Genomic DNA, 20,624 nt, shown 5'->3' on the forward strand with positions numbered 1-20,624 from the left:
CTGCTCTTCTCTGAGAAAGCATCATTTTTAGTGAATGTGCTATTTTTCTTTTCTTTCTACTCTCTCAAAGGTAGGTGTAGGACTAAGTAGGCTCCAGCTTGTATTGTAGTGAAAGCTGGGTGGCAAACTGATGAAAGACTTTCAGCTAGTATGTGTATTCACCAGGCAAAAAGTGAGAAAGCTGAAGCTTCAGTCTTGAATGTGACATTGAGACTAAATTTCTTTCTTTTTTTTTTCCCCTCTAAGTTCAATTTAAACATTGTGACTTTGTGAGCCTGGCATCGAGTGCTGGAAGGAGCACATTTATTGAAGACTTAAAACTAGTGGAGATGTTGCTATATACGCTGTGAGAGAGCTGTTATGCTTCTTCTCTTTGACTGTATTATTTCACTCATTAGAATAAACTATCAGCAAATCTCCTGTTGTATGTTCTTCTGTTTAATGATCTGAAAGATGATTTGCCTTCCTATTTAGATGGTTTTCCTTTGTTTCGCTACCTGAGATTAGAGTAAGTTACTCAATTTCTCATTCAAGGTGACAGTCTTCTCTTAGTTTAATCTTTCAGCTTTGATCCATTTATGTGTGAACATCCATGATGTGTAGCAATTTGCTTTCTAATGTAGTCTTACATGTCACAAAAGTTAAATAGCAAACTTCTCTCTCTACTCTTATACTTTATGTTGTCATGTCTATCTTGTTCTATCCATCATCCCAGGAAAAGTTATCTGTAATAGTATTCATTTCTCAGTGCTCATTAACCTATGAAACACTTTTTGCATTTTAATTTCTTTTAACTTTGTTAACTCAGTCCAAACTGGGAATGCCAGTGGTTGAAGATGTGGCTCCATTACAGTGACAGCAAATAAATGTTCAAGTATTTATATATATATTTCAAATCTGGTCCATTGGCATCTGAAATCAGTAAAGTGAAATTACTCAACTTTACTTAATGATACAGTATTTCCCTCAAGCGGTACCTTTTATCTCAGTAAGAGCGTGTTATTATTATTGTTATATTATTTATTTCCTACTACAATCAATAGTAAAAATACTGAAAGAGCTACATGTAAAATCAAATAGTGTGAACACATATAGCACAGGACAAGAAATAACATCGATGAAATGGTGTATTTCATCTCATGTAATTTTTATTCCTTTTATAATGTACAAAAAAAATTAAGAAGGCTGTAGTATAGTTTATATCAAAAGATTACTTCTGAGAGCTTGGATAAACATTGATAGAATCTATATTTCAACTTTCAAGTGTTTAGAAAAGGATTATAGGATTGTCCTATAACCATGAGCTAAAGTTTGGGAATTTACATTTTCCTTTTTGCAGGACAGTTCCTCTTAAAATTATACTCTGAACAATGGCTTATTTTCTTGTGCCAGTGTTCTATTCCAAATACTGTGGCTTGGCAGCAGGCAGGTCTCAGATTTCAACCACATGTATTTCAAAAAAATCAAAAGATCCTTATTTGGCACTCCGCTCACATATCTTAAAAAGCTGTGTTTGTGCGTCAGATTTAAAAATAATTGAAACCAGGGGTGCAAAAACTGAACTTTCCTTCCAGGATGTTTTGACTTCAATTGATTCCAAAAGCATTGAGGGGAACAGAATGGAAACCGCGTGCAGCATACTGCATTGACAGTGTGCATAGTGACTGAATTTCATGGAGCATACATACATGATACTTCAGTGCTCCTTCTGAAAACACACAGATTTTTCTTTCATTGTGCATTTAAAACAAATGTATGTACACACAAGTACATGCTTTCATGGCAAAACATTACACAAATTTCTTTTGGTAAATAGGAGGTTCATTTTGCATATGACAGTGCTGCAGCTTTTTTTGTGTGAAATATGGTAGCTGTATCTATACACACAATAATTTAAGAGCGGAAGTGTAGTCTGTGGAATTGAAGGAATTGAATCTGGTAAGAGAATTAGAATGGTGTTACAGATTAGGTCAGAATGAGAGAGGTTAACTATCCCCATTTTTGAAAAATTTCTGTTTGGATCTTTGATACTTCTGATATATATATATTTGCCATTAATGTATAATATTATTGCTTATGTCAAAAGTCACAATATACAAGAGGACATCTCTGTAATACAGTATATTTTAGAAAAAAAATAAAAAAATGCAAGGGTGCAAACTCAGAAGGCGTCCAGTAACCCGTTATCCAGAGACTTGTGCTTTTTCCCAAGGATTTTTTTATTTCATCCACAACAAATTACGCAAGAGGATGAATCTGGATCTTCTGGAAGTAAAACACTCAACAAGGGAATGACTTAAAAAGACTTGTAAGTGGAGAAAATATCAAGTTGTTTCTGTTCATTATTTTAAGGTGAGGCAAAAAGTCCAATAAGAGAGACATCCCAGAAATTATCAAGCAAAGCACAAATTCCTATAATGATAATACAGTGTCAAATACAAACCCAAACCCTGCCAAGAATTGCTTTTCCATCTTGTAATAAGAAAAATTCATGTGTACCTGATCATGACCTTTACAAGATATTTGGTACTCCAGAGGGGCCAGGGAGAGTAAAGAGCAGCAAGAAGTCCTAAGTGGAAGAGAAGAATTACTACATGGCAAATACATAATGTTGGCATTTTTTTCCCCTTATAAAAAAAAAAAAAAGGAAGTGAACAAATAAATGAGAAAAACAGTTGAACAATCCATAAGAGGTCAGAGAAGCAACAATCATCCCCTATGACTAAAGGGATTCTTTGGTCACACATTTAAAAAAAAAAAAAAAAAAAAAAGCCAAAGATGGAAAAAATCCAGTAAATTCCTACTCATCCACCCACCCATCTTAAGTAGCCGAAGTAAACAAAACAGTTTGCCAGATGGCACATTGAGGTTTGATCCTATGCCAGCCGTAGACCTTCCATGAATTCTTTTCAGTGCCCTTTTAGTTTTGCTAAGGATTCCACTTGCACAGAAAAGTAATGTGAAGTATTGTAATTCCAGTTATTTACTCATCACTGCAAAGAAATCTCAATGGCCAAGTAAAAAGAAAACAAATGCATTGTAATGTGAAATCAGTTTTGTTTGTCAGCATTTATTTTTAATCTAAGAGCTTTCTTGGCACTCAAATGTATAGGTATACATATAGGTATTAATATAATTAGTTGCTATAAATAGAGGCAAATATTTTATCAAATACTGATAGATGCTTTCTAAAGAATTCTGATACAGATTCAGTTTGAGTTTTGACTAAAGAAGACTGCCTTATTTGAATTAATTCAGGTAAATTGAATTCATTCATCTTTTCTTCTTCTTGACTTCATATCCTGAATTAGGATTTCCAACGTGTTTGTTCTTAATTTTGTCAGTGTCCTTCAACAAACACCTTAATTCGGAGAGAAATCACAGTTAAGGAGAATGTGATTTTTGTTTTACCTTTTTATTTATTTTTTTAAGCAGTAGGAGCTGCATTTGAGACAGAAGGAAGAATTCACAGTGCATGAAGAGATGGATTAGGGAAAAAAAAAATATGTCTTCAGACAGGCAGAGGAGCAAATCTTTATCCTCTGTCTACCTCCTTGCCTCCCCAAAGAATGTGCACAGATAAACCAAAACACTAAGGGAAAAAAAATCAGGAGGCTTCAAGCTGTCCTCAGAGAGTACCACTTGATATTCTTGTGTAAACCTCTGCTCAGTTTGATTGTGCCTGGCATCATGTGAAAGACATCATGATTCACTATAAGCATGAAATACGTTTTATTTCCAAATGGATGACTCTCCTGTATTTCTCTTTTCATTATTGGAATCTTTTCCTTGTTACTAGTTAGTGTCTTCTCTTTTTGCTTGTATTTTGTTGCAGAGATTAAATGAAGTGAGTGGATTATTGATCCAAATTTTAGATGAAGTGCAAGTTTGCATTTCATTTCTCAATCATCTTTAGGTAGAAGTAGTATTACTGTTCTCAGGTACATTAGTAACAGCTAGATAGAAACAAAGAAAAAAGAAGAGGAATGTCCTTCTTTACTCCTTGATCTGGTTCTTTGATTCAGATTTTTATTAGTCCTACAACTAATTTTCATGTATTTTTATGGTGATAATCAGAAATATGGAATCCAAAAACATATGGTGTAGTCAAATGAAAGAAATAGTGATTTATTTATTTTTTATTACAAGTTTAGTCAACTAACACATTCTAACAGCAAATCCCAAAGGAAGCCCAGTCCAACAAGAGCATGATATGTAGACCTGAAGTTACCAAAAAAAGCATTACTGGGTGATCATGAGCTGCTGATTTTTAATAGCAGAATTAGTTACTTTAACCAAGAACTGACTGTAGATTGTTTACATTGTCTGCTGTCATAGTAGGTTTCTTAATATTCACAGTTCAGTGAGCTCTAAATCTGAATAGAACCCCACTGAAATAAAAGTAAGATATTGTGCTGTGAATTAAATTATATCAATTATTACTAAGTATTAATGCTGTCACTTCTGAAATAAATTTTGCTTGGCCAGTAATTATCCTCTGTGAAATTATCATGACACGTTAGCTGTTGGTGGTGTGTGTCAAATTGTATAGGCAAAACTAATAACTGAATCTCAGCAGCACTGCACACAGCTGCCTAGTTATCCTTTACTCTTGGTTCTCTGTGCATGTATGCTGTTTCCTTCTTTGTACCATTACCTGTAATAGCATCTTAGACAAAACTGTTCTGACTTTTAGGCTTGATACAAAGTCTATAGTGGATCCCAAGCAACCTGATGTGATGTTGAAGCTAGGCTTTGGGCTGGGAGTTGGACTAGGTGACCTCCACTGGTCCCTTCCAACTTAAATTATTCTGCAGTTCCATGGATGAGAGGGTCTGTTGATTAACCTGTGCTTAATCAGGTCTGGTTTCCCAGCTCACAGAGAGGTCAAGCTGAACTTTAGAGTTGCTATTGAAGCAATTTTGCCTTTAAAGAAGGAAAAGGCTAGCTTCAGAGAGTAGAATTTGATTCAAATTTGATTTCCTCCAGATATCATGTGAAGACAGTGGCCATAGCCAGTTCATGTGAGCATGGTATTTAAAGGCACAGCCTGGAAAGATATTGGGGTGGAAGTAAAAGAGGAAATTAAATTAAAAGGAATACAGAATGTTTCTCTTTAGGCTTACTTTACAGCACTTGAAATTGGGAAAGAAAAAGAAAAATAACAACATTTTAAACATATTATTTTCAGTGTTACTACAGCTGTCAGAAGTTGTCACTGCCAAATTTTGCCTGGACATAATCATTTAAAAATTACTGTTAGCTAGAACTCAGCATATCTGTGTAAACTTACATACACACAAACACATGAATTCTGGATTAGGCGGCGGCAAACTTCACTATTTCTGGATTTTCCTGGATGTGTTTAAGCAAACAACAAAGCTTAGGGTTATGAAGCAAGTAGGGGACTAATAATTGTGTGAATGATTTCATTAAAAATCCATGCATACACATGCCCATGCATTACAATAGTCAAATATGACTGAAACAAGTGATATTAAAACTATGGAAGTATTCTGCAATAATTTCTGTAGCTGTACAGGACGAGGGTCTAATAAAAGGATTAAGAACTTCAAGTCAAGCATTTGGCAAATTTCTGTATTTTAAGACCATCTAGTAAGAGGACACACAGAAATATTTTTGGGGTTCAAGGCAAAAATCTATGTGGAGCTCTCCAAGGTTCTCTGGTTCAGACAAGTTATTCCTTGACCAGCCTCTGGGACCACAGATATTTGTTAAAACACACACACACATCCCCATTGGCAACAAAATCTGGACCAACCAATGAACCACACAAAAAATCCAAACCATACAACACCTAAATTAACTTGGTATTATATGGTTTCTGTGCATTGTACCCCCCGGTTTTGTAATAGGATGGGGGGGAAAAGGGGAGGATGGGGAGAATAAACCTTGTATGATAAAAAAGCCAGGAGCTGGTATAATTGAAATCTTGGCAGTATAGTCAAAGATGTACTATTCCATATCTATTTATTGTGGAGAAATTATACTACTGTAGAAAAGATATTCTCAGCAATAATATAGTTAAAACCATTATACTCACACTTCCAAGTATTTGCCCCTTTTTTGTTTTGGCAACTCTTTCATTGCCTCTATGGTGCAAAGTCTTCCTTTAGCAGAAGTAGTGTGTGCTGGGGAAGGGTGGTTATGTTTGCAGCAAATCATCAGTATCCCTAATTCTTGACTAGAAAATGTGATACAGATGATGGGGTTGCTTTTTCCTTATGCTAGGATCTGTTTGTCACTATTTTTGCATGTCTTCTAACATACTTTGACACCTTGCTTTTTCTTTGTTGGCTGCAGTTCTATGTTTTACTTTGATCGGTGTTACTTTTTTTAGATTTTACTATGAATGGTGTTTTTTGTGTGTCAAACTGATTCATTTATTTATAGCAAATTTGTGTTGATATACTACTTATTGAAATAGTAATTGGTGCATCTCAAAAAGCTATAACCCTGTAGTGCACTTGTTACTAATACATTTCCCAGAATAAAAGCACTGCGAGGGACTCATTTAGATGCAGTTGCTTCAGTGAAATTCTGTGCGGGATAGTAACCTAGCCAAGAAGTAAATTTCAGTTCATTTTGCAAAAAACTCTGACATTCCATTTATTTTCTTCCTGAAGTGAACAGATCTACCCATGGTTTTGGATACTGACTGTGTAGGTAGATTTCAGTAACCTCCACAGGCAATTAACTCTTCATCTTTCTTGTAGATAAAATGTCTCAAGTATGGGGACTAGAAATAGCCTTCTCATATTTTGGTGACCTTCTAAGAACTAAAGAATAAAGCTCATTTTTTTCCTAAATGTGGAGCAATTAACATAGAGAAAGAGATAGCTGTGCAGCATTTGTAACCTAGCAAGTAATTCCGAAGCTATTACTTGTTTATTTGATCTTCTCATTTTATGGAAGAGCTTTCTACTACTGAAAGCAAATGGTTAGTATTATTCCCTCATAGCTTCCTCTACCAGAGAATGGAAACTAAGCAGTCTAGGCTAAGTTTTGCTGAAATCTGATGGAAATGGATTCTGGAAGTACAAATGGATTTGTGTTGCAACATCTGACTTGTTGCTCAGACTACATAAGGCATTAGATCTTGTTACTGTCATTTCTTGAGAAAAATTAGCTGTGAGAAGAAAGCCTAACAAGCAAAGAACTTTCAAGGGCAGCTGAAGTCAATTGTAGCATGACAATGTGTGCAGCCTTTGAGTCCCCTTTGTCCCGGGCCAGTTCCTCTAGAGGCAGCTTCATGAATCCTACCTTGAGTGCAGATGTTGCATAAATATGAATGAGTGAGCTAGCCAAGAAGAGCTTAATGTAAGTACTTTGTTCTGACATCCTTCCGAATTTCTTCTGACTCCTTCTTACTGCCACAAGACGTTTTGTCCCATCAGTACTGAATTCCACTTCCTAATTTGTTAAATGACTACTCCAGCAGTGAAAAGGAACCCACAAAGTCTCTTCATGATGAAATTATTTATTGCTATCAGTTGAAAATTAGCCCACCCATGGATATGTAGAAGACGATAAAAATTAATTCTTCATTTATTGTTGAAAAGTCTGGCAACATTAAACAGGGAGTTATCAAAAAATATTAGAAAAACTGTCTTATGAAAGACAGAATAGTCCCAAACTTGCTGTCTGCTCCCCACTCCACTTTGTAAATTCCATAGTTTACTATTTGACTGTTGATGTTCCCATTTCACTGACCTGTTGCAATCAGATTGGTGTATAAAACTCAGTGACAGTACCAGCTTAATGTATTTTTATGCTAACTTTACTTTGCAGCACCCGTATTCCTCCTCTGCAGAAGCAAAACTCTGAAAATGTTTTGCGAGCCAGATAAAAGAACTGTTCCTATTTAAAAATACTCCTGCAGTTGCTTTTTTCCTTGCACTTTGAGGCAGTTCAGCAATCTCACTGAGATTTGTGCTCCTACAACTACTGGGGCAACAAATCACAATGGAGAAGAGGAGAAAATTCAGTATAAGGAGTGAGCTGGGTGTATGGCTGGGCATGTGAATACTTGAATGTGGTAGTGTTGCTCAGCCTACATGAAGCCATAACCATGCTCTGGGACTGTTATTACACTGGACACTGCAAACGCACCTTTGCTCTTGCAGAATGCTTGAGGCATTTATCTGGCACCTTTGGACTGCTTTGGATCCTCTTATTTGCCTTCTCTATGTACAAAACACCTAAGAATTTTAATGTCACTTTAGGCATAAAATGCCTTCTAAACACTTTGTCCTGAGGCTAATAGTTGTTGGAGCAAGGACAGTCCAATATCTGGTCCATATTATATATTCTGTCTCATATCAGTCCATTGAGAAAACCTTTTTTTCTGCCCTTCCTGTTCCAGAGTAGAACTTCATAATTTTTTACATCTGTCTATGAACCCAGTATTGGTCAACAGTTGTGTCTTGGAATGGCTTGGAAATGTAATCCTAACTGTGAATTATTCCACCACCAGCCATGTTTGCTGATGTACCAAAAATATTATAGAAATAAGTAAGCTGTACTGGTATAGGCTTTTCCCTTTAAAAGATGTTCCTTTTGTTCACAACAAACATATATGCCTCATCTGTGGCGCTTGTATCATGTTTGGAAACTCTTGATTTACATTGGCTTTCCCCCCTCTCTCTGCTTATTCTACTTCTACATCAAAAGTCTGTTTAACAATGCTATCCATGATCATTTATGTTAGTAAACAAATTGCACCTATCATTAATATGTGCACTACTTTGTCATAACAGCTTCTTACCTGTTGTAGTGCTTCACAAACTCTTAAGAATATGAGAGCCCCAAGCTAACAATCTCACTTAGAGAGAAGTATATAGTTGTAATGGTGTAGGTAGGAGAGTTCGGTACTGCTGCAGAAGAGGCAGTTGTTTTGAAAGATGTATTGGCCTATTTGAGTATCAAAGACAGATTAGAAAAGTGTACTTGTTTACTTGGATTTTTTTTTTTTAAGGACTTTGGCTTCTAATAGTTTCCCTAGAAGTATCCTCTTCCAAAGCTGGTGTTTCAGGGAATGAAGTATGATGAACCACACTGTTAGGTGGAATTAACACTTCTGCATGTGTTTGGACTGACTGAATGTAATTCATGGGAAATGCAGGCTATTTGGATACAACTCATTTGTAGGGTTCACTAAAGCTTCTTAGCACACTGGGCTTTAAATAGAAAAGAAATTGGAATAACTTTACTCAGATCAGAGTTTCTCCAGATTCTGTCTACCATGAAAGTCCATGCCAGGATATTGGATCCCTAAAATCTGCATCATAAAAAACATAAGGATAGTTTGGCTCCATCTCTGTGCTTGGTATTTCTGTTGGAAATTCTGAAGGGAACTTTGATATCTTGATGTCTCTCTTGATACTGCCTAGGTTTTTTGGTGTCTGATGTTGCTGCAGGAGAGGGAGCTGCAGACCATGAGTATATTTTTGTTGTAGTCACCTGTATTGTTATGTAACTTTAATTATGCCATTGTAGCATACCTCTTGTCGCAATGTATGTCTTGGTCCTCCACAAACATAAGCATTTCATGTCAGCACTACAGTGAAATCACTTATCACCTAAAAAGACAGACATTTTGTACATGTTCATATGCATGCAAGTTATTAGAAAAAAGGATCTTGTCAATAAATGCATTGGTTATAGAGGTGTCAGAAAATTCTGTTCTTAGATGTTATAAATATTGGCAAATTATTTGGAAAAGATTGTGGATCCTCATGACTAAAGATGTATGTGGAAGTCAAGAAGTAAAGTTAATTTTAAGGTCTGTTTTAAATGAAATTAACAAAAAGTCATCCCCTGTATTGCTGACCCTTTTGTAAAATACTTTTTTAATTCTTCAGTGCAACATTGTGTGATTATGTGGATCTCTGTTATGGATCAAAATATTCATGAATACCAAAGATTGATTAGATTATGGTATTTTGGATATCAAAAATAATGATAACTACTTTGGATCACTTATGGCTATTGAATTGTTGACAGCAATAGCTTCTTAGCTGAGGGTGCCTGTGGGGTGTGAACTTAATATATAAGCACTATCTTGGCTCCTCAGCCTCTCTGCAGGTTATTAGCAGAAGGAAGGTACTTTGTGCCTTTCCCCAGACACAAATACATCAGCTGGCCTTGGAATCTCTGAGTTCTAGAAAGCTACAATAGTAAATTTCAGAGACTGAAAATCATAGGGAAAATAAAAATCACAAAGATTGAAAACAAATTTCCCCCCTGTCCACTGTACCCTTGTAGGAGGATTGTTCTCTCCATGCTCTCAGTCCAGAAGCTCATCATGGCTATCTGAGTTACAGTGAACTCTAATCAGTCCCCTCTAAGTCTCTAAGAAAAAAGACAGAATTTCTCTCTTCTCTAGGGCCTTTATTTCAACTCCCTGGTTTTTGCAGAAACATCCTGGTCACCACCCATGTGTTGTCAGCTATTGTCTCATCTCATCCTCCAGAAGCATCTTTCATCTGCAAATGCTCCCCTACTCCTGAGGAGTAGCAGTCTGCCATAGGGCAAGGTGAGAAGGTGATCTTTTCCCCTGCTCTATCTGGTTAGCACACTGAACATATAATACCCAATAATATGCAGGTAAACAGGTTAGATACATCCTTTGTCACAATTTCAGACACTTCGTCAGTATGCCTCTATATGGACGATGGAGGCTACAGGAAGTTATTGGTTATTGGTTAATAAAAACCAATAACAGTGTTATTGGTTCAGTCTTTAGTGAGCTGTGATGGTGGGGCTTGGCATCTTTGAAGAAATTCTCAATGCAACAGCAAAATGTGTTACAGTTTATGCCTGATGTGTCTGTGTCTGCAAGCTGAAGTAATTCTTTTGATGCATCTTCTGAAAAAAAAAAAAAAAAAAAGTAATGCTGAAAATGTAATATTAAAGGGAATGTATGGAAAAAAAGGTATGCTTACTGGGTGCAGTGCAGTGGTGTTCAGGGAGGCCAGGGCTAGTTCTCAGAGGACCAGAAACAGGTACATCAACAAAGAGCTCTGCTCAAATTAAATAAACCTGGTGAAAAACTCAGCGTGATGTTTATCTGGTCATGCTAGGGGAATTATATGACTTAGCCTTCGTTTTAGCCTAGTAGCTTATTTATTCCTGGTGAAGGCATCCCTGTGTGGTTCTACATTGTGTTGAGCAGGTATACCATTTACAAAAAAGATCTTTGATAACTGCAGTATTATTTTGACAAAATAGGTACTTATTGACGAAATATTTAGATTTTGCTAAAACTGTATTCCTGATAGAGAAGTGTTTCATTCAGAAAAGTTTGAATGTGTTCTCATTTGTAGCGTTTTGTTTATTAGGTTTGAGGCTTTACAGCTTTTGACCTTCTTTCATGTTGCCTTCTCACCTCTGTTGCTACTGTGGCTCTTAATGGAGTGATTTTTTTGGTAGCATGTCCTGCTGGTTCTGGCTGCATTAGGACATCATGAGGTTGGTCACTAGAAGTGGCTCAGTAACATGTTACAGTTAGTGCTGAGGTCCCGATGTCCAACATATGCTCGTTTCTGTGTGTTTTATTTCAGAGTAGCTCTAGTCTGGCTCCCAAAAGTGAACATCTGTGAGCAGATGAGGTGCGTTAGGTGTGCTCCTGGAGTTTCATTGAAGAGTATGGTAGTTTATGCTCTCCGAGACCCTTTCATGGTGCAAAAGAAATAGCAGTAAGCAGAGGGTATCAGGAGATTTGTTTAATGCACTCTTTACTGCTAGGAACCAGGTTTCAGCTACGGCGTGACAGACTAAGCTATCATAACAGCAGTTGCTCTTTGGATGTATGTTCACTATATGCTCAGACTTGTTCAAGGCCATGCAAAAGAAACAACCATTTCAGAGCTGCCTTTATCTTCTGATTAAGCAAATAGAAGATCAGCCATACCTGTTTATGAAGCACAAATGAATGAATGACATTTATGTCTGAAGCAATAACAAATGCTGGGAGAATGACAGTGCAGTGAGATGATTATCAGTCAACAAGGTCTGGAAGATTACCCAGACCACGGGGTACAAGAAATCTCTTTATCTGTTTTCAGCTTTGATAAATCCAGTGCCAAAACTTCTATTCATCAGACAAGCAAGACAAACAAACCAAAAAAATCTTTTGGATCTAGGCCCAGCAGACAAAAGGAGCAAAATAATTGTAATTAGAATAGGGCTGAGTCCAAAGGTTGAGTTCCCATGTGAATTAGGTTTTAGGGAAGAGTACATGTTGAATGCTAAATATAGGCTACATTTAGCTTTGAGTAATTAATACTCAGGCTTTTCTATTCTTGAATTATTTCATGTCTGCTGGTAACATTATGACAAAATTATTCAAAGTATGCTGCAGGAATGGAAAAAAAGACTACTATTTTGATTATAATATTATTTTTGCTGATTCTGGTAAATTTTTTTGGTTGCTTTAATATGAGTAAGAAATGAAATCACAGGGGAATGTACAGACCAAGGTATATGAATTCAAATTTCTTCCTTATTTTGCAACATAAAGGACTTCACACAAGGCAAGTCTTTTGTTGTGTAGCCTACATAAGTCTTAATATATATATATATATATACACACAGAGAGAGATGAGTGTATATATATTTATATATATGTATATATTATTGCCTTTATAGGTGTTGTGATTTATGTCTGAAACAGATGTTACTTGCTCAGCTTTACTTTTTTTTTCCTGAACATTATCAGTATTAATATTACTGAAGGCTAAATCCCAACAGGTTTTCATATATAAACTAAGGAAACCTTTTTAGTAGTAAACACAGGAAATGCCATTTAAAATGTTCCAAGTAACAACATGAGCATAAGGATGATATGTTTCATAATGTGCAAAACTGCTTTTGATATGTGGCTTTTGGTTTTGATTTCTTATTATTTGGACTTGTTAATTCACTGTTTTTTTAACTATATTGAGTAAATTAGATTGTAAGAACCAAGTTTATTTTGATAAGTGACTGCAAACAATAACACGTTTATTTGCTAATGTATTATCATCTATTATCTTAAAAATGAGTGGATGATTTTCATACATCTTAGAGCAGTGAAATAAAGTTTTTCTTCATGTGTCGTACGATACTTATGAAAGCTGACAGCTTTAGCATATAAATTATTTATTATAATTTATAATACATTATATATATTATAAAAATGGGCATGTAATGAGCAGAAGCAGTATTAAACTTTTATTCACACTTCATCAGGCTGTTTCATCCACCTTAGCCTCTATGTGAAATATTGTCTCAGAAAATAAGGTACAATAAAGCTTTTGGACATGTTCACTGAAATATTAATTATGGCGCATACCTGCCTACTGGGAATTAGGCTAATTCCATACTGGTATCTGAACAGCTATTTGACTTGTTCTTTGCTTGTTCTTTGATACTTGTACAAAGCATTTTACAGAACATGTAAAAGAAACCATCCAGTTCTGAGGAGCAAAAGATCTTATTTCAGACAGGACTCAGGGTAGGAGGGGAAAAATGAACATACGCATGTGTGTGGGGCAGGGAAAGGAAAGGTCAGGGTTTACAGTGATAATGACATTCAGGTTCATTTAGGTGCATGTCTTGATTTACATTATTTTTCTTTTTATTTAAATGTAACACCAACATCACTCTTCCTTGAACATCCTCTCCTACACCCCAACAGCTTATGAAATAAATATAAAGCAAGTGAAGAGGATTAGTATTTGTAAAACTGATGGAAGAAACAGCTTCTTTTTGGCAAATTGAAATTTGGAATGGTGCATTGAGGCAATACAGGGCTGGCAAAGACAATGAAATATATTGCCCTGGTGGAGAGGAGAAAAGGAGAGATGCCAAGGGGCATTTAAAGCTGTGACAATAAGCAATTGTGGAATTGTGCATGCAGGATGAAAATGTAAATGTGAACAGTAGTATATGTTTGTTTATTTTTGGATACAAAATTAAAAAAGGCTAATGAGATCTAAATTTCAGAATGGCGTTTAGTCCCTTTGAAACGTTTCTCTAGTCTATTTCTAATGCATCAGGTTGAACACTGGAAAAAGTGAGGAAACAGGCCATTATTTATGTTACTGTAATTTAGGCTCACTTGTTCGTTAGAAGCATGGGAGGAAGGCACAAAGGAGGAGGCTGGAGGAACGTTCAAATGAGAGCTCAGCCAAGTTGAGCTGTAGGAGTAACACCCTCTTCCTGATGATAGATGACTTGAATGTTGCTGTATGTAGTTTAAGGTTGCTTGGAACTTCCTATTGTAATAAACTGGTTTAAAATTTAAATTTTGCCAGCTCATATTAGCTCCCTCTAGTGTCACATGTTCTTAGCATACAACACTGAAGGGCTTTTCTTTTGGCCTTTGGGTGTTTTATTAAAGGAAAAAAGAAAAGAAAAAAGGGAGAATCTTGTTTAAGAAAATACCACTATCCCCAATCCAAACTCAGCAATTAATGGCTTGTTGGTTTTGCCAAAAATTCAGATACTTTTTACTTGGCTTCTGAGATGAATGAAACTTCTGTTGCTCTCTTTAAAAAATGTGAAGTAGGCACATTTTTTTTCAGAGGCTATTATACCTTTGTATTTCATCTCACCCACTTGTTGTACAAAGCATAAATCTTTTAGTTCTGCAAATGTGTTCAGCTCCACCTCCCCCCCATCAGTATGAGCGAAACAGCTTCTCATGTAAAAGTATTGACTGAGTGTCTTAATGCATTTTGCAAAAATCTTCCTCTCTTGTTACATTGGAAACTGCTGCCACATATAGATATTTTATCTTTGCTCTTATTTCTTTCAGAATCCTTTCTCCATTGCCAATTTTCTGTTGTTTTTTGCCATGATCAGAGAAGCTTACCCTCCACCTTCAGACAACAGTAACTCTTCCCTCAAATCAGCAGTGATAGAGCTCCTCTTTATTCAAACTCAAAATTAAGATGCAGTAGAGGAGAGAGAGCACTTAGATGAATTCCTAAAATGATTTAGTTCTGGATCCAGGGACTCCCTGGAGCCCCCAGTCAGCCTATTGGTGATAGAACAACCCTATAGCGAGCTCTTTGTCCAAATATACTGCGAGGATAGTCTGTGCTCTCTGAATGAGTAGCTAACCAAAGTTATGCTTTATTCTTCTTCCTTGTAATTCACATGCCTTACGTATTTTATACCATTTATACCATTCAGAGGGCTTTCCCAGATTGCTCATTACAAGAGTTCTGCAATTCTTTGCCTCCCTGTGAGATAATATGATAATATTATCTCCTTTGTAAAAGATGGAGAGAGAAAGCATAAAGACTCCAGTGCCTGAAGTGGCTGGCTTGAAGTGCCTTGTTGGAGTTGTCTGGAGGCTAATTTCTCACAGAGCTTAGTATTTTTTGGCACTTCATTTGTTCAGAGACCACCTCGCTTTAATACCTGTTGCAGTTATCAACATGGTGCTCCAGCAAATCACACCTCTCAATTTGAACATTAAAAAGCAAGAGAAATGTAATTAGTGGCCACATGGGAAAATCTTAATTTAAATGATAGTCCAAGATCACACACCATTTTAGTTTTCTCATATAGTTCAGAAAAAATCCCAGGATGCTTATTCTCTCTCTCCTTCCCTCCCTGTCATTTACTGTCAGATAATAGCAATTAATTCCAATTGCTAATGTCATAAGCTTGCAAATGACAAGGAGGGGTAAACGCATTTATACCTAAATATTTCAGCCTTCCAGCCATTTCTGTCCTAAGGCTTTCTTGTAGGAATTTCTTGAGAGGTGCCTAGATATTCTATTAGGCCTGTTTTGTTTTGCAACTTTTGCTATGAACTGTCCTTACCCTTCAGAATTAGAATATTTTAAACAATGCATCTCTAGTCTTTGTATCTGATTTATATTTGCATTTGCAGTTGTGAGGGCCTGAAAACTGCACTTAGAAGGCATGTTGCATAACATCCAATATTAATGTGTGTACATACAGGCTGTTTAAATTTAATCATGATAGTTGTTCATACCTCTAGGCAGGACACAATATAAACAGCTTAAAATTGTATGGGATGAACAGCTCTGTTTTGTTCTGGCCAAAAAGAAAGCATCTTGGGGATGGACTGTCATCTTGCTGATTAGTAGCTGGCCATGTGTTGACTTCGTCGACACATTTCAGAGAATGGGTGGTTTAATGAAGGATGGAATCAGGGAATAATTCATTCCGTGCCATGAGGTTAACCACAAGCCTCTCAGAAATCACTGTGCTCGCTGCTCCAGCAGATGTGCTGGAACTCTGTGCTGTGACTGGAGCTTTTTCAGCACTCCGTTGCCCCCACCCTTCTCCTATTGTAAAGCACGCACCCATCCTGCTGCCAAAACTTTTAATAAGAAATAGATTTGCCTTTGCAGTTTCCAGAATCTTTTATCAACCTTCCAGCCAAAGTCAGAGTAATAAACCCAGTGATCATCTAAATGTGTGCTTTGCAGATGATAGATTTTTGTATTCAGGATGTCTTCTAGGCAGTGACTCCCACCGTTGGTTTTACGTGGTATGCTGCAGAGCACTCCTGAAAGCCCCTTGTGCGTGCACGCTCCCCCCCCCCCCAAAAAAAAAAAAAACACACTTTTTTGTTTTTGAAATTACTAATTTTTTTCTGTAGAGATTTTTTTTTTTTTTTCCTGGAGAAGGTGCTATGTAATTAAGTATTGGATAAATATCTATCTGTTTAGTTAAGGATTTCAAAATTTGTATTAGGTATCAGAAGGTACTTTAAAAAAATCAGTAAAAGAGAGCCCTTCAGAACATTATCCTTGTGAAAAATCTGTTCAAATATTCAAAAAATAAATAAAAAAACAAACAGTTTTTTCTTACCCTTCTTTCCAGACAGTACAAGATGGATATCACATTCAGCCGTTAAACATATCGTGTTTAATGTGGTTTATATAATAATAAAAATAAAACACAAAACCCACAGATTTAGCTAAAATTGATTTTTAAAGTGATTTAGTGTATCAAATGCAAACTGTGAACACTAAAGGTGTGGAGTGATGACAACCTGATTTTTAAATTGTATCCAACTGTTTATTCTTGCCCCTCAACCAGGACTTACTGTCTCCTCACTTGAGATGTTGGAATTACATGTGTAAACAGTCCTAATTTGCTTCAGTGCAAAGTAAAATGGGTTAATTTATCTGCTTTATTACCTGTCAGTTTCAACTAGTGTGCCTTACATTTCACTGAAACTCAGTGGGTCCATTACTATCTCTGAGAGGAGGCTGATAATGTATAACTGAGGGTGGTAATGAAGAGCTGGAGGTGGTGAATTTATGAAGTTACTGCCACAGGTATGCATTTGTCCACATCTTTTTTTCCAACTGAGCTAAAACCTGTTCCCAGCTGAAGCAAGCCTGATGTTAAACCAAAAGTACTTGTACTTTTTCACCTCCAGTTTAAAGCAATGCAAATTTCTTTTGTGGGTAAAAGTCTCAGGAGCCTTATTTTGAAGTTATATTTCACACATATTTGTTTTCATCCTTTTTTTGTTTGCTTAGAAGAAGATATATTTGAATGGGAAAGGAAGATACGTGTTCTTCAGTCTTTCCTTCTCTTTCTGCAAGACATATATACCCATGGGCTCTTGACATGACCCTGTGGGGAGCATTTTGTGAGAATCCATGTGAATGCGTTGACAAAAAGTCATTGTCGTTTATGGCAACCATGTGAGGAATATCTTGACCTTAGGAAGTGCTGAGTTTTTCCAGATCATTAGATATGGAAAATATGAGGCAGGTTTGGGGATAATACCTTAGGAGGCTAGCTATATTAGATATACTGGCTGCTGCCTCATTCACCTGTGGCATAGTTGACTTTCTTGGATGCCTCTTTTAACCCTAATTAAATATATTTTAAAGTAACTATATTATTCTGCATAATATATACAGATAACCTGGGAGTGTAACATTTCAGTGGATGGAGAAGGGCACTGATTCAGTAAAAGGTTGTGCAAAATATTTGCTGAAATTTAGAACCTTAGTCACAAAAGCTTGAAGTATCAGTATATTTGATAGGTGTTTAAGGGAAAATGTGCTGAAGCTAATTAAAACCTTAAGATCATTTGCTATTGCAGCACTGAAAAAAATGTGCCATTGGAGAGAGCTGAGAACTGCATTTTCTCTTCAGTATCTTGGGGGTACTGTAGCTCCAACATATTTATGAATTCCTTTTACATTTGTTGCTAGTGACATACATATTACATACAAAAATTTCAGACCTAGTGTGCAAAATTAGGATTCAAATTCTTAAGTAAGTTGGAAAGATACTACTATCTCCAGTAGGTAGAGATATTAGATACCTATTAGATAACTATTAGATATCTTATTATACATCTTCTCTGAAGCATTCAACTTTGAAAATGCTGGACCAAGTTTTTGTTTGTATAATTCATTGTATAATTCATCTTTTTAAAAAATTTTTTTTTTTAATTTGCCAAGTGAAATGGCATAATTTCAACACTTTACCAAAACATTTATTCCTAAATTATTATTATTTTGACTTCTCCACAAGAAGGAACATGAATAGAACTAATTCTATGTTCCTGTAGTACTGTTTACCAGTGTATTTGCAAATATTCTGGGATTAATATAGATAGAATAAAGGTGAATGTTTCTCCCATTTCCTTGAAAGTGCTTATGTCCACTGGATAGGAGTCTTCATCTTGATTCTGAGTGTGGTAACTTTTAATTTGATGTTTTTATTTAATTTTTCAAAATACCATTCAATATAAGAATGTACTGTCATCTTTTGTCTTATTCTGTTTTCACTTTTGTTAGTTTAGATTAGGAACAACTTGGTGAGTCATTTTACTTGCCTTGACAGGTGTGCCATTGTGTAACACCAGTGTGAGGTCAGATTGAGACCCATGACTCCACTGTGAGTAAACAATTCCATTTGGATATGATGGATAGAGATTATGATTGAGGAATGTGCAGAGTGAAGTGTTGGGAGGCAGAAAAACAAAACAGATAATTGCATTGTAATGCAGGAGGAGTTCCCAAGGGTATTTCATTGACATCCCTGTAACATTACAATTAATGTCATTAAGCTAACAGGTTAATAGAGTTGTTCTAAGAGATAGCAGATGGGTGATATAATAAATACTCAAGAATGTCAGAAAAATAACCTTAGATTTGCTTGCTCAAACAGTTCAGAAATTGACTGCCACAAAACATGCAGCCAGTCAGCCTTTTATATACCTTTGATTATTTAAGATTCCCATTCTTCTTTTATTACTGTGTGAAGTCCTTCCTCTTCCAGACATAGCACCAAAAGCAATGCACCCCATCAACATTTACTGTCAGCGATATTCGCTGATCTGTTACCATCTAAACCATTCCAAAATTCTCAGACTGGTACATGCTGAGGTTCTGCTACTGGCTCATCTGGAAAAAATAAAGTAAATGAAATATACTTTCATATCACTCCTATATGCCTTCCCCAGCTGTTTTCCAGAGTGCTTCTTCTGCAAAAGATCCGTGCAGGAGCAATTTCTATGTATTAATTCTGCAGTTACCGACAGATGTGTGCAGTATCGTTTCAAAAACATCTTTTCAAAAACAATGCAAGTGTCATTCCCACCCCCACCCCCCATCTGTAGATCACTTGCTTTTCAAACAGGGTGGATGAGGCAGAATGTAGATATTTGCATGTAGATATTTGTCCAGAGTTGTAAGTGTTCTCTTTATAAATAACTTCACTTGCAATAATACTCATCTAAAAATCAATTTATTCTCAAAATATATTGAGGTAAACTCCAAAATCTCTCTATACATATTCAAACTGTCTCCATGTATGTTTTCACCCTAGCTCAATCTGTCCAAAAACTTTTAATGTTATGGACTATTGAATATTCTCATGGAAGCATGAAGATCCCCTTTGGCATTGACATTAGGCAAATGAGAATGGGCGTTATCCTTTTAAAGAAAAAAAAAATTATCTTCCAACTTCTTGTAGAGAGCTATGACGAGTGTGTGTGCATGTGCGTGTGTGGACTTTGTTTGTGCAAAGGACTCTAAAGAAATGACATTATTCCAGACCTGGAAGAAGCTTTCGTAGCCTTGTTATGCAAGAACTGCCAAAACATCACTGTGCAGGTATAATGTGGACAGACAATCTTGAGAGGACTGTTGACAAAACTGCATTATCCAGGAATTCATTTTGACCAGCTGTGCCACTTACTGTATTTCCTTTTCTTCACACAGTCAGGAAAATAGTCTCCTCATAGACTAGAAAAGTAGGAGTTCCTTATTCAGATTCTAAAGCATGTGAGTAGTAGCTTCAGCTTCAAGCTCCATTGCCTGGGTTGTCTTTTTTCTTAATTTCTTCAAAAGCAAAAAGTAGGTATTTTCTGTGTAAAGATTCTGTATTTTGAGTTTCTCTAAAACCTTAGAGACAATTCCACCACAAATTCAAATGTGATTCAGAACAGCCTCTAGTTCACATAAACAAAACTCAGGAACTGGGCTTCCTTAGGATTTCTTCCAAAGGGACTGTAGCTTTAGAAGTAGAGGAGGGCACCAAATGTTTTTTTACTTCAATCCACAACAGTCCCCGTGTTTCTATTCCAGCACATTTAA

This window comes from Anser brachyrhynchus (assembly GCF_964034855.1).
Source record: "Anser brachyrhynchus genome assembly, chromosome: 4".
NCBI classification, from domain to species: domain Eukaryota; kingdom Metazoa; phylum Chordata; class Aves; order Anseriformes; family Anatidae; genus Anser; species Anser brachyrhynchus.